A 14,138-nucleotide genomic window follows, 5' to 3' on the forward strand; every position below is an offset into this window, starting at 1 on the left:
TTCCTCCTCCTTTTATTTGGAAATGAATTATTTCATAGTTTATCTTAGTATCTTTCAGGTAGCGAAAGCTAAATGCATGATATGTAATTACCAAAGTGATCTTTTATTTTTCCACTTTATTTTTTTTAAGATTTTATGTATTTATTTGGCAGATAGAGATCACAAGCAGGCAGAGAGAGAGGGAGGAAGCAGCCTCCCCTCTGAGCAGAGAGCCTGGTGTGGGACTTGATCCCAGGACCTGAGACCATGACCTGAGCCGAAGGCAGATTCTTTTTTTTTTTTTTAATATTTTATTTATTTGAAAGAGAGAGAGATCACAAGTAGGCAGAGGCAGGCAGAGAGAGAGGAGGAAGCAGGCTCCCCGTGGAGCAGAGAGCCTGACGCGGGGCTCAAGCCCAGGACCCTGGGATCATGACCTGAGCCGAAGGCAGAGGCTTAACCCACTGAGCCACCCAGGTGCCCCTATTTTTCCACTTTAAAAATGCCCTTTTCCAATTGTAGGCATGCTGGGTCCTCTCTTACACCCACAAAAAATTGTTGTGACCTTGTAATACATACCAGTGCCCCCTTGAACTTCTTCTTGTGGGATAGTGAAAAAATACGAACAAGTAACATGTAACAGAACCCAAGAACGCTTGTTTTGACGCTTTGCCTGGAGACCAGCCGGCATTTGATTATTATAATAAAGGATGATTAGCCCAAAGTTATCCCAGATTGGGAAGGGCTGGCAATCTTGTTCCAAGGAGAGTCTTCCCTTTCTTTGGTAAATCAGTTAGTCATTTATTGAATATTTATACCCGGCATTTCATTCTGAAGCTCAGAATGGGTGAGTGAATGCTGTGGTCAGGTTTAAATTTTAGGAAAATAGTGCTGTTAGCAGTGTGAGGCATAGGCTGGAAATAAGAGTTGTAGTGACCCAAACACTAAGTGACAAGAGACCAAATTAGAACGGCGGTGGTGGGAATAACGAGGAGGGAATGGGTTCGGGAACTCTCCAAAGGGAGGATCTACGCTTGTTGACTTGTTGGCTACGGGGAGAGATGGGACGGAGCACTAAGGAGGAGGCTCAGTGGTTAGCTCGACAACTAGGTGCATGGTGGCGCCATCCACTGAAGTGAACACCCAAGGAAGAGTGTGTGTGTGCGTGTGTGTGTGTGTGGTATCGAGTTAGTAGCAGAGTTGCTGTTGAGAGAGACATGAGGAGTTAATTATTTGGAACCAGAAGCCAACAGAAAGTTTCATCACTGTAATACACTTCCCTTGTATGCCTGGGCTCTGGCTGTCGAGTGTGGTGATTCCATACATGTGGTAGTTAAAACCATGGTGTGGATGAGATCAGATCAAGACCATGAGAGGACTGAGAAGAGCTCCCCCTCCTCTGTCCCCCTACTGGAAGCTTCTCTCAGCTCTCATTGTTTCCTGCCTTAGAAACCCTCTCTGGACCGCTCATCCCCTCCATTACCTACCCCCATCCAACCCTCTCCCACATGGCTTGGCCATTGCACCCAGCCTGCTTTTCTGTCCGTGCTGCTGCATCTGAGGAGAATGCCAGTGTTCCGACCTCGAAGTGCCCGGATGGGGCAGCATTCCCAGAAGCCTTCACTGCTCCTTCATGCTGCTCTTTGTCCTCCTCTGTGTCACCTGCCGTATACCCTGTCTGAGCACGGCAGGGACACTGTTTATACCTCTCTGTCTCACATGTCCCCAGGGAAAACATCTCGTGAGTCCTTGCTTGCGGCCTATCTTGCCATTAGGTTCAGACCTAGTCTAGGGGCCTGGGCTGTAGGTTGGATCCTGATTTTCCCCTTCCTCCTCCTTCCAGACCCTTCCATGACCTCCTATCCTCCCCACCCTTGCTCCCTGCCCACCCTCATAGAGTGACATACAAACTGGCCTAGAGGCTAGTTCTTCCATGAAAATTCCCTTGCAAATATAAAATAGAATGAGTTTTAGAGGGGAGGAGCTTTTAAAGGAACACAGGCTTGCTGCAGAAATCATTCAGGAAATATAACAATGTACAAATAAAAATTTCTAGTATAATTACCCAGAAATCACCACTCTTCACATTTTCAGTAATTTCCTTCTCATGATGGACCTCACATTTATTTTACTTAAAAATAAGATTATACTATACGTGTAGTTTTTTTTTTATATAGGTAGTTTTTTAAAAGTCAGTTAAATGTGTATTTCTGTTGTCAGTAAATATAGATGACATGATTTTTAATGGAATTGCACTCTGTTGGATGTTATTCTCTTTTAATCAATCCTTTATTGACAGGTAGGTTCCAATTTTTAAAAAATATTTTATTTATTTATTTGAGAGAGAGAGCATGAGAAGAGGGAGGGTCAGAGGGAGAAGCAGACTCCCTGATGAGCAGGAAGCCCGATGTGGGACTCGATCCCAGGACTCCAGGATCATGACCTGAGCTGAAGGCAGTCGCTTAACCAACTGAGCCACCCAGGTGCCCGGTTCCAATTTTTTATATTGTAAACAAGGCTATGCTGAATGGCCCTATATGTAGATCTCTGTGGGCTTTATTTGTGTATATGTGTGTTAGTTACTTCCTTAGGAAATACTCCTGGAAGGTAAGTTACTACATCAAGCTATTTATACTGTAAAACCGGAACTATATTGCCAAGTTGCCCTTCACTTAAATTCTACCAATTTACGCTCCTGCAGCAATGTATGGGAGTGCCTGGATCATCATAGCTTTGACACATTCTGGGTGTTTTAAAATCTCCACCAAAGGGCGCCTGGGTGGTGCGGTTGGTTAAGCATTGGACCCTTGGTTTTGGCCCAGGTCATGATCTCAGGGTCCTGAGGTCAAGTCCCGCATTGGGCTCCATGCTCAGCTTGGAGTCTGCTTAAGACTCTCTCTCCCCTCCCTCTGCCCCCACCCCGCTCATGCTCGTGCTCTCTCAAATAAATCAATCAATCTTAAAAAAAAAATATGTCAAAACAGGACAACAGTGATTATTGTTATTACTTTGAGGTTGAGGTTAAGTAAAATCTTTTAGCTGAAGCCCGTGTCCCTTCATCTAAGCAGGGCTGAAGAGTGACCTCTCTGTAGTGAGGTATCAACTGGCCTTGGAGGACTTAGAAGAGGGATGGATTAGCTTGACAAGGCACATGGAGATTTCAGTCAGGTTTGGGAACTCTGGTTTGAATGCTTTCTTACCTTGTTTTCCATTGGTTGTGAGTGACAGTTCTGACCCAGAATGTAATGTTTTCCAAAGGCAGTTGAGATATTGGAATCTGATGCCATGATGGCATAGATGATAGGCTCTCCATAGGCCTGTAGCCTTGACCGGGGCAATGACATGACTATTTCTCACCATTGAGCGACCAGCTACTGCCAGAACAGGGCCAGGCACACATTAGATGCTCAGTATTTGCCAACTGAATAAGCAGGTTTCTACCAGGGAATGTAGCTTCTCAAATAGCAAGACCTAGCATTAGCAGGAATTCTTCTAAAATTCATTTCATACAGTTTTCATTAGAGAAATACTTCTTCTTTTTCTGAGAATAAGCTCATTTTATTTTTCTTTCTGTTGCTTGAAGAATTAAATCTACACTGCTTAGTCAGGCGTTTGAAGTGCTCCATTATGATACGCTCTCAAGTGACTCCGCTAGGCTTACTAACTTTTGACTGACACCAGTGGTCCAACCAAAATGGACGATTATTCTCTGTTTGTATAAATGAGCCCTCATGCTGTTCTTTTTTTTGTTGAATACAAGTTTACTTTATTTAGTTATTCATCTATTCATTTAAATAAATACATATTCAAACAAACAAATGAATATTTATTTATTTATTTATTTATTGTGTTAGTCACCACACACAGTACATCATTAGTTTTTGATGCAGTGTTCCAAGATTCATTGCTTATGTACAATGCCCAGTGCTCCACTCAGTACATGCCCTCCTTAACACCCATCGCCAGGCTCACCCATCCCCCCAACTCCTGCCTTCTAAAACTCTCCATTTGTTTCCTGGTGTCCGTGGTCTCTCATGGTCCGTCTCCCACTCTGATTTCATCCCCTTCATTTTCCCCTTCTCCTCATGTCCTCCATGCTATTCCTTATGTTCCACAAATAAGTGAAACCATATGATATGTGACTTTCTCTGTTTGACTTATGTCACCCAGCGTAGTCTCCTCCAGTCCCATCCAAGCTGATGCAAAAGTTGGGTATTCATCCTTTCTGATGGCTAAGTAATATTCCATTATCACACTGTTATTCTGTTCGATTCCCTCTGACCAGGTCAGATCCCTTCTCTTCTGTTAAGACTTCTCTGAGATTACCTGTGATGCGTTGCGATGGCGCCCCCATATCCATTCCTGTTTTCTTTGTCACTTGCCCAATTTCCATTTGAGAACCATATCTTCCCCATGTGGGAAGAAGTCCAATTCCATTCTGACGTAAACAGCAGTGAAAGCAATTGACATAATCATACATCCTGGCCATAAGTCAACAGTTATGGGTACCCCGCAATGGGCATGTGAATCAGGGCATACCAGCGAGAGGCAGAGACGAGTATCAGCTGGGGGTTGCTCCCTTTCCTTGACTGAGATGAGGACGCACGTCGCTCTGGAAATTGTTGGCAGCCATCTTGGTTGGATGGAGCTGACATGATGGGAGGAAGAGAAAGAAGCTGGTCCTTGACAATATCATTGAACCCCACAGAGCCTATCTTCTCTTGGCTTTCGGTGAAATGAGCCCATAACTCATCTGTTTTATTGTATATATGACCCAGTTTGAGTTGACTTTGTTTTTCTTTTTTTAATTTAAACATAATGCTCCTCTTCTCATAAACTGGCAATTTCGTCTTTCTTGTTAGCACTTCTGCAAACTTCCTGTTAGTCTATAAGAATAATATACTCTACTGATAAATAGTATATGCACTAATACACATACGTGTGTATAGTCTACAGGTATATGTACTACTAGTATAGTGATTTGTTCACAGTCACGGCTAAACCCATTTATTAAACAAATGACTCTTTCAAGGGTGAGTGAATTTCAGTGGTTATAGAGTTAATCTAGGTCAGTGGATTTACCTTATTTCTCTGAAAATTTTATGGTAAGGTTTAAAAATCGTATATAGGGAAACAGTTGGGTAGCTCCTCAGAAAGGTGAACATAGACTCACCACATGGTCCCATACTTCTAGTCCTCAGGGTACATCCAAAGTAACTGTGGAACAGATACCAAACCGGATACATCTACATGCACGTTCCTAGCTGCACTGTTGACAGTAGCCCAAGGTCGGAGACAACCCAGGTGTTCATCCGTGGATGAATCAGTAAGTAAATGTGGTCTGTCCATCAATGCGGTGTTAATAACAAGGCATGACGGACTGGTATATGCTACACTGTGTATGAACTGCAGAAACCTTATGCTTAGTGAGAGAAGACGGACACAGAAGGTCACATACTGTATCATTCCATTCTCATGTAACATCCGGGGTAATTCCATAGAGACAGAAAGCAGGTTAGTGGTTGCCGGAGCCTGGGGAAAGAGAAAAGGGAAAGTAACTAACTGGTTACTGGGTATAGTTTCTTTTTGGGGTGATGGATATGTTTTGGAACAGCATACAGGTGGTTGTTGTACAACATTGCAAATGTATCAAATGCTACTGAATTGTTTATTTTGTTTTTTTTTAAATATTTTATTTATTTTTTAAAAGATTTTATTTATTTGACAGAGAGAGAGAGAGAGAGAGAGAGAGCGAGCGCACAAGCAGGGGGAGGGGCAGGCAGAGGGAGAGGGAGCAGGCTCCCTGCAGAGCAGGGGGAGCCCGATATGGGACTCTATCCCAGGACTCCAGGAGCATGACCAGAGCTGAAGTCAGTGGCTTAACCAACCGAGCCACCCGGGTACCCTGTTAAAGTATTTTTTTATTTATTAATTTGACAGAGCACAAGCAGGAGGAGTAGCAGAGGGAGAGGGAGAAGGAGGTCCCCCACCAAGCAGGGAGCCCGATGTGGGGCTTGATCCCAGAACCCTGGGATTATGACCTGAGCTGATGGCAGACACCCCACCAACTGAGCTGCTCAGCCCCTGAATTGTTCGCTTTGAAGTGGTTTCTGTGATGGGGATTTTACCTCCACATGAAAGAAGTCTTCTGTGAATGAGTCAGTAGGAGCAAAACATGCTGACATGTATTTAATACCCCGTTAACAAGTACTTTTCAAAACTGAATTAATTGATACTCTGATTCTGAGCTCAACTTTCAAAATCGACAGGGCGGAAGTCAGGGTTACCTGAAGTGTGGGATGTACTTGGAAGTACAAGGATGTACTTGGAAGGTAACATGGGCAAGTAAGGCTTTAAATAACGTTACCTCATTCGGTGAGAAACTTAATTTCTTTTTAAGGATTTTAGTTGGTGTTTAGTCCTGTGAGCGTGTCACTGAGAGAGGCTCAGTTTCGTGCTGGGATGTTTGCTGTTAGCATGTCTAGCCTCTCCAGCACATGCTAAGCCCCATTTTCAACAAAGAGAGAGCAGGCTTCAGGCTCAGGGCCCTCTGTGGGCAGTGCTGTCTAAGTGATCTTCATATCATTGTTGTTTTCTGTACGTTTATTTTTACTTTTATCTTGCATTTATGTTACGCAACACCTGTTTTCTACTTCAGTGCTTTGCATTAGACTTTGACAGTGATGCAAAATTTCCTATTTAAATTAATTTCAGGAGAAATGTGAGTCAACGACAATGTGTAAATGATAATATAAATGGTGTGAGGACTTGGGGAAAAACCTAGGACTCTGATGAGCACCAGCATAAAGATACATGCACCTGAGTGTCTCACTATGCGGCCAACTCTGGACCGGCCACCCAGCCCCTCTGTGCTCTCGGTTTCTGCGTACCTCGCAGAGCTTCCAAGGCCAATACTTTACAAATGTGAATCATTATTGTTAAATTATTTGTGTTGGATAGGATCTCTGCATTTCCCAGGCTCCCTTGTCAGCACTGTTCTGGTAAGGTGTCATTCTTCCAGGGAGATGCCCTGCTGGGATGGGAAAGGCACAAGGAGTGTGCCTTTCTTCCTCTGGCAGCTGGGGCTGACATAAGGCTTTGGAAGACGTGTATTTTTGCAGGGAGGCGAGACTACAAAGAGCGCCCCTGACAGTTACCAGCTTCCAAGCTGCAAGGCAGCCGTGACATTGGCAGCGATTCCATGTCATTTCCTGTGATTTCTGACCGTGGGTGCCGCAGTTTCCTGACATCGATCGGGTCCACACCCGCGGTGGACTGACCAGGAGTTGGTGCTGGTCCTCACACCCCATTCAATCCTTTCAAAGATTTTGTGCCTCTGATTCCCTGTGTTAAATATCTTCCTGCTAGGGCTCCTGGGTGGCTCAGTGGGTTGAGCCTCTGCCTGTGGCTCAGGTCATGATCTCAGGGTCCTGGAATCGAGCTCCGCATCGGGCTCTCTGCTCAGCGGGGAGCCTGCTTCCCTCCACCTCTCTCTGCCTGCCTCTGCCAATTTGTGATCTCTCTCTATATCAAATAAATAAATAAAATCTTTAAATATTTTCCTGCTGGTGATACCTTGAGTCATTTCCGGAACCCTAATGGAGATATGATTAGTTTTATTGAAATTGTTTTTAAAGATTTTATTTATTTATTTGACAGACAGATCACAAGTAGGCAGAGAGGCAGGCAGAGAGAGAAGCAGGATCCCTGCTGAGCAGAGAGCCCGCTGCAGGACTCGATCCCAGGACCCTGAGATCATGACCTGAGCCAAAGGCAGCGGCTTAACCCACTGAGCCACCCAGGCGCCTGAGTTTTACTGAATTTTTAAAGAAGCTTCTGTTGAATCATAATACGATAAGAGTTAACATTTGTTGAATGTTTACTAACTCCTAGTCATTGGGATAAGCCGTGTACATGTATAACCTCATTCAGTTCTTTTAAGCACCCTATGAGGTAATTTCTATTACTGTCTTCATTTTGCGGAGGGGGAAACCAAGGCAGAGGGTTACGCGCTGACCTAGGCTCAGAGGTGACAAACAGTAGAGGAGGGATTTGAACTCAGGCTGTCTGAATCGAGTGTTCAATGACTCCACATTATATCGTCTCTCCCCTGCACACACAAAAAATGTTACTTCAGGTCCCCAATGAAGTCTACTTTAGGTCTGAAACCAGAACTGTTTTGGAATTCAGAACTTTCGATTTTTAGAAGGGTGGCAGGACCTTGTAATCAGACACGCTGCTAGTTGTGTAATGGGATGAGGCTTCATATGGAATAAAATAGAGGCCATACATAGCCCAAGGAAAGTCCAGTTGCTACCAAAGGAGTTTAGGTGCCACACTTAGGGGGGAAAATACTTTTGGTTTTCAGAGCTTTTTAGATTTCAGAATTGCTGATTAGGAATTATGGACCTGCAATCTTCATGAAGTCTTAGCAGATAGAAAAGAGAAGTTGAGTGGATAAAAAAAAATTTTCTCCCCCATCTATTGTCTCATTTTCATTGAATCTGTAGTACTGGCTACTTGGGACCACTCCTTTCTTTTTTTAGCCAAAGCATGTGGGCGGGAACTTGGTTCATGTCTGTCTAAGTCACATTGAATTGCAAGTATTTACTTTGTAGACACCAGAAGGTTAAGGTCGTTGGGACGTTTCACTTGTCCAGAGTGGCTCCTCACCTCACAGGACAAGAGCCCACGAAACCAGCAGAAAGACACCCTGGAGTGCCTTAGGATCTTTTACGGTTCACCTTGTTCTTCCATAATTGGCCTTCTTACACCACCTTTCCGTCAGTTTGGGTGACGTTATTTATTAAGGGTTTAGCTTAAATACAGCTAAATGTAGCCTTAGCACTTCATATTTAATTAGCTGATTCCAGTTATCAGTATGTGGGTAGCAAACCGCCCTACACTCAGTGGCTTAAAACAACAATTACTTGTTGCTTCTATTGTTCATGGGTTAATGAGGCTCACCTGAGATGTCCTGATTTGGGGTTTCTCATGGGGTCCCAGCTGCTCAAGGCATTTGAAGGCTCAGCTGTGCTGAATGCCCAGGATGGCTCACACACATGCCTAGCAGTTTGGTGCTGGCTGTCGGGTGGGGGCTCGGCAAAGATTGTCACCTGTATGGGACCGCGCCGTGGAAGCTGAGTTCGGGGAGGGAGGCCACGACTACGGGTCTCTCAGAGACCCGGGCAAAAGCCTTAAGACTTCTTTTCATTCTGGCCTTAGAAAACATTCAGCATCACTTCTGCCCTATTCTTTTGGTTATAAGTGAGTCACAGAGCCAGCCCAGATTCCAGAGGAGGACGGCATACGAAGATGTGAACATTGGAGGCATGGGTTGGGGGGGTGGGGTGGTGCGTCTTTGAAAATTAGCTGCCACACAGCTCACATGGATGCAGGGACACAAGGGTTTAAACGTTAATTAAAAAGTCATACACACAGAGGCAAAAGTTTTATTGCCGTAAAATGGGTACAAAAATGCCTTGAAATAGTACTGCATGTTTATTTCAATATCCTATAGTACTTTTTAAATACAACTATGGCTTTTTTTTTTTAAAGATTTTATTTATTTATTTGACAGACAGAGATCACAAGTAGGCAGAGAGAGAGGAGGAAGCAGTCTCCCTGCTGAGCGGAGAGCCCAATGCGGGACTCGATCCCAGGACCCTGAGACCATGACCTGAGCTGAAGGCAGAGGCTTTAACCCACCGAGCCACCCAGGCGCCCCAAAATACAACTCTGAGGAGATTGGAAAAAATAAAGGGCATGGCGTTGACGAGGTGGTCAAACGGAGACTTCAAGCATGACAACTTTAAGTCGAGCAGGGAGAGCAATTCTCTAGAGCTACAAAAACATAATGAGACCCTTTCCAAAAGACAGGGCATCATCGTAGATTTCTGGCAAACCGTGATAACCATTTCGTTATGCGAGCGGGGTGGCAGGTGAGCAAAAGGGCAGAGGAGATAATGAGGGCAGCCTTTGTAGTTGGAAACCAGACATTCTTATTTGGGTTGTTGTTGGTTTGTTTTGGTTTTTGTTTATGTTTTTGTTTTGTTTTGTTTTTTTGAGTCACAGACCCTTTTGAGCTTATGATGGGAGTTAGGAAATGTTTACCCAGAGAACATGGATATTTGTATACCTTTGTTCCTCCCTCCTCCTCCTTCTCGTCATTCCTTCTACAGTTATTTATAGAGAGCTGTTTCTGTACCAGACACTGATCTGGACCAAAGGATAAAATAGGGAAGAAGACAGATAAGTTACCCAATCTCATGTCATGCACATTCTTAAGATAGAACCCCACCTCCCACCCCAGGGGCGCCTGGGTGGTGCAGTCGGTTAGGCATCTGACTCTTGCTTTTGGCTCAGGTCAGGGGATCCAGCGTTGGGCTCCGCACTCAGTGTGGCGTCTGCTTGAAATTCTTTCCCCCTCCTCCCCTCCCGCTCATGCTGTCTCTCTTTCTCTCTCACATATAAATAAAATCTTAAAAAAAAAATACCCAAACCCAAGGACATCAATACATAAGACAACTCCAGATAGTTGTAAGCAATGAGCTACGAACACAGCGTCTTGCATACAGTTTTATGGAGCTCACATTTCTTCCACAGACTTTTCCTCACTCTGCATCAGTAACTTCTCTTTTGAACCAAAGGAGAACTTTTTCCTCTGAGCAGGGTGGATGTGGACGTTGCTTTTTCACTTACACCGGGTGCAGAGATACTGACCAGTCTTGTCTTTTTCCCAACAGTGAAGGAACAATTATATGCAGTGTCATTGTAGGTGACTTTCCTAACTAATGGAACGGCATCGGTTCCTTATGAAATTTCAGAAGGTACCGCTTCTAGTGAGGATGAAAACGTGCACAGCAGAATTTTCCACGTAGCCACGGATTCATGTTTCGAATTCTCAGTTTACAGGAGACTCAAGGGCCCTGTACTGTCATTCACATTCTGAAGATGACAGGGCAGGATGGATGATTTGGAGGATTCTTTTCTCTATGTTCTTATGTTCTCACTTCAAATTGTACTTCTGGCTTCAGTGAATTACAGCATCCTGTACGGTGGGGTTTAACATGCATTCTTACCTTTGTCAACATTTTGAGTATTTCCATTATCCTAACATAACTTTTGCAAAAATGAAATGCAAATATCTGTCTATCTTATTCCACTGTAGTACCTGAGATGTAGTTCTCAGCCTTTGGTATTTGTAAAATATTTTAACTGGTAACGCAAACAGAGTAACGCAAACTTATTCTGTAGGTCTTTTGACTTTTTGGTGCTTTGTTGATAACAAGCTTTTACCCTTTGTATTTTAAGATCTGTCATTTCACATTGGAGTGACTATAAAAATGGAATGAATCTAATATAAATATAATGACTTAGGGGTCAGCAAAATAAATACCCATTTATTTTCACGAGTAAGTTTTTAGTAGAATAAAGTTCACGCATCCTGTTAGATACTGTCTACCGTTGCCCTCATGTTTACTATGTTTCCCCTTTAAGAAAAAGTTTGCCCATCCCTGATTTGGAGGAAAAATGATTTTATCTTTTTTTAAAAAAATTATTTATTTATTTATTTATTTGACAGACAGAGATCACAAGTAGGCAGAGAGACAGGTAGAGAGAGAGAGAGGAGGAAGCAGGCTCCCTGCTGAGCAGAGAGCCCGATGTGGGGCACTTGATCCCAGGACCCTGGGATCATGACCTAAGCGGAAGGCAGAGGCTTTAACCCACTGAGCCACCCAGGTGCCCCTGATTTTATCTTTATTTCCTTGATAATCATTGACATCAATTCTATGTTTACTGTATGTCACAGAGTAGTGAACACTAGATATATAAAGACAAAAATCTGTTTGCCATTTAACAGTACCTCCAAGATGCTTATATACTCAAAAATTTTGACAAGCCCCTGAAGTTATACCTACGAACAAATACTAGTTTTATATTGAAACGACACTTTGTTTGGGGGAGAAGGTGGGGATCTCTGAACTTGAACTATACTATAGCGTCAGAGGGTGATTATTGAAGCATAAAATTGAATCAGTGGTGCTCATAATTAGGTCCAAAATAAAGTTTTAAAAAATTACCCATGTAAGTTATGGAAAAAACATCTGAAATTTCCACTTTATTTTGCCAAATAAGCCTCTGGCCAGAGTTGTTCATACCAGAATCCCATTAACTCATTAACTAGTGACTTGGGGTTCCTTTTTAATGATGTTTGCAGTGATGTCCCTTGAGTAGTATTTCTTGTGTGTCTCTGTGGTTCCCAAGGTCTCCTTAAATGATTACACTCAGCCATAGACAGGGCCATTTAATTCAATAAACACTGAAGGCCTACAGTGTGCAAAGCAAACTGCTGGTCCAGCAGGGCTACAAAGCTGTATGAGTGGGGCTCTCCTGCCTTTTAGAAATTCAAGTTATCTCAATCTGGATAATCGCCAATCAGAGCACTCCAGAACTTTTGGAGAAGTGTTCGGGTGTTGAAGAAGTTTCCCATGTCCTGCCAGCTCTTGATCTCTTTTTACCCCAATTCCTATATCCAGTTTTGGATCAGACTTACTAAACACTAGTCTTCACAAATCTGGTTTAAATGAATAGCCAAAGGGAGGTATTAATTTAAGGAGTCTATGGGCAAGTAAGATCAACACTTGTGAGCTACAAGGAGCCTTGGAGACCATCTAAGTAAGACCCAGTCTTAGGCACAGGTGGTGAAGTTTGTGTCCTCCCAACAGAGGCTGTGACCCCACTTCTCTCCATCTTGTTTCCATATTGCACACGGCACCCAGTTTTTTGGTGTCCGTTTTCACCAGCTGGAAAAAGATAATGACAACAGTGCGGAGTTGCCAGCTTTGGTAATTCTAGTTCCTGGAATCAAGGACAGGAAGTCTTTGTTATTTGCACACCCTAACTTTTCTAGCATCTATTGAATAAATCACTTAACTGTCAGCTAATTACAGTGTCGGAAAGTTTACATCATTCATCTTTTTATGGCACCTCTTAATGGAAGACTCTGGAGATTAAAACTCTTGACAATTTCCATGACATAAAAAAGGAAAGCTGACCTAGAGAAAGATGGGACAAAAGATGAACATTCGGGAAATTTTCTGCAGCAGTGGGATCTGAAACAGTAGCCTATTTAAAGTCGTGTAATTTGAACACTTGAAGTTCCTGAAAAATGACAGGAATGTGATTTCCGTAAGAAGCAATACCATTTTATTGAAGGAACGATCATTTTACACCTACTAACGACCTGGCACTTCCCTGTTCCAGGAGATAACCTGATGAGGAAATCACTATTATTATGTCACTTTACAGATGAAGAAACCGAGGCACAGAGAGAATTAGAGCGTGCAAGCTCTGACAGCTAGTAAGATGACCCAGAAATGAAACACGCGGCAATCTGGCCACTGCTCCACTGGCCTCACCCCTGCGCTCACCCATCCCTTGACCTTTTCGATTGGACAGCCTAAGTGGGTCGTTTCCGCGCGCTGCCTCGAAGACCCGCTCCAGGTTCAGGGTCTGCAGTGCAGAGCGGGCCCTTCTCCCCTCGGCCGCCGAGGGTCAGAGGCGCCGCTTCTCTCCCAGGATCCCGGGGAGCTGCGCCCGCATCCCGCAGCGCTGGAAGCGCGCCCCCGCGGACGGCGGGAACGCGGGAGCGGCGCGCACGTGCCGCCGGGAAGAGGCCGCCCGGCCGCGCCAAGATGGCGGCGGCCGCGGCCGCAGCCGCAGCGGCGACGGTTGGCGGCGGCCCGTGAGGCGGGCGGGGCCGGCGGCGCGGAGGCGGGGTCCCGGGCGAGCCGCCCTGGGAGGCGGGGGCCGTTTCCATAGCGGCGGCAGGAGGTGTCGCGCCGGGGAACTTCCTGGTTCCCGGGCTCGGCTTCGCCGGGATCCTCTTGGAAGGGAAACAATGGGGCGGAGGGCACTGCGGTAGCCGCCGCCGCGCCGGGACCTGCTCGGCTGCCCCGACTCCCCGCTCTGTCCCCTCCCACAGCCTCCGCCGACGGGACCGGCCGGAGGTAACTTCATTTCCTCATCTCCCACCGCAGGGGGCCGGCCGGCGGCGGCGGCGGTCTCCGGGGTTTCCTCCGGGCAGGGACTAGGGTTGGCCCCGGGGAGCCGGACGCCGCCATTCCCGGCCCCGGGGAGGTGGACGGAGCCTCGGC

General features: G+C 45.0%; 1 protein-coding gene across 1 annotated transcript in view; it reads left to right on the plus strand.

Annotated features, from left to right (window-relative positions):
• The first annotated feature begins 13,778 nt into the window (after positions 1-13,778).
• USP6NL (USP6 N-terminal like) overlaps positions 13,779-14,138 on the plus strand; it is a 178,304-nt gene continuing 177,944 nt past the window's right edge. Inside the window, exon 1 of the mRNA XM_046011723.1 lies at positions 13,779-13,991. The gene's annotated coding sequence lies outside the window, so the exon portion shown is untranslated. The remainder of the gene's footprint in view (positions 13,992-14,138) is intronic.

The sequence above is a fragment of the Meles meles genome, chromosome 7 (genome assembly GCF_922984935.1).
Source record: "Meles meles chromosome 7, mMelMel3.1 paternal haplotype, whole genome shotgun sequence".
NCBI classification, from domain to species: domain Eukaryota; kingdom Metazoa; phylum Chordata; class Mammalia; order Carnivora; family Mustelidae; genus Meles; species Meles meles.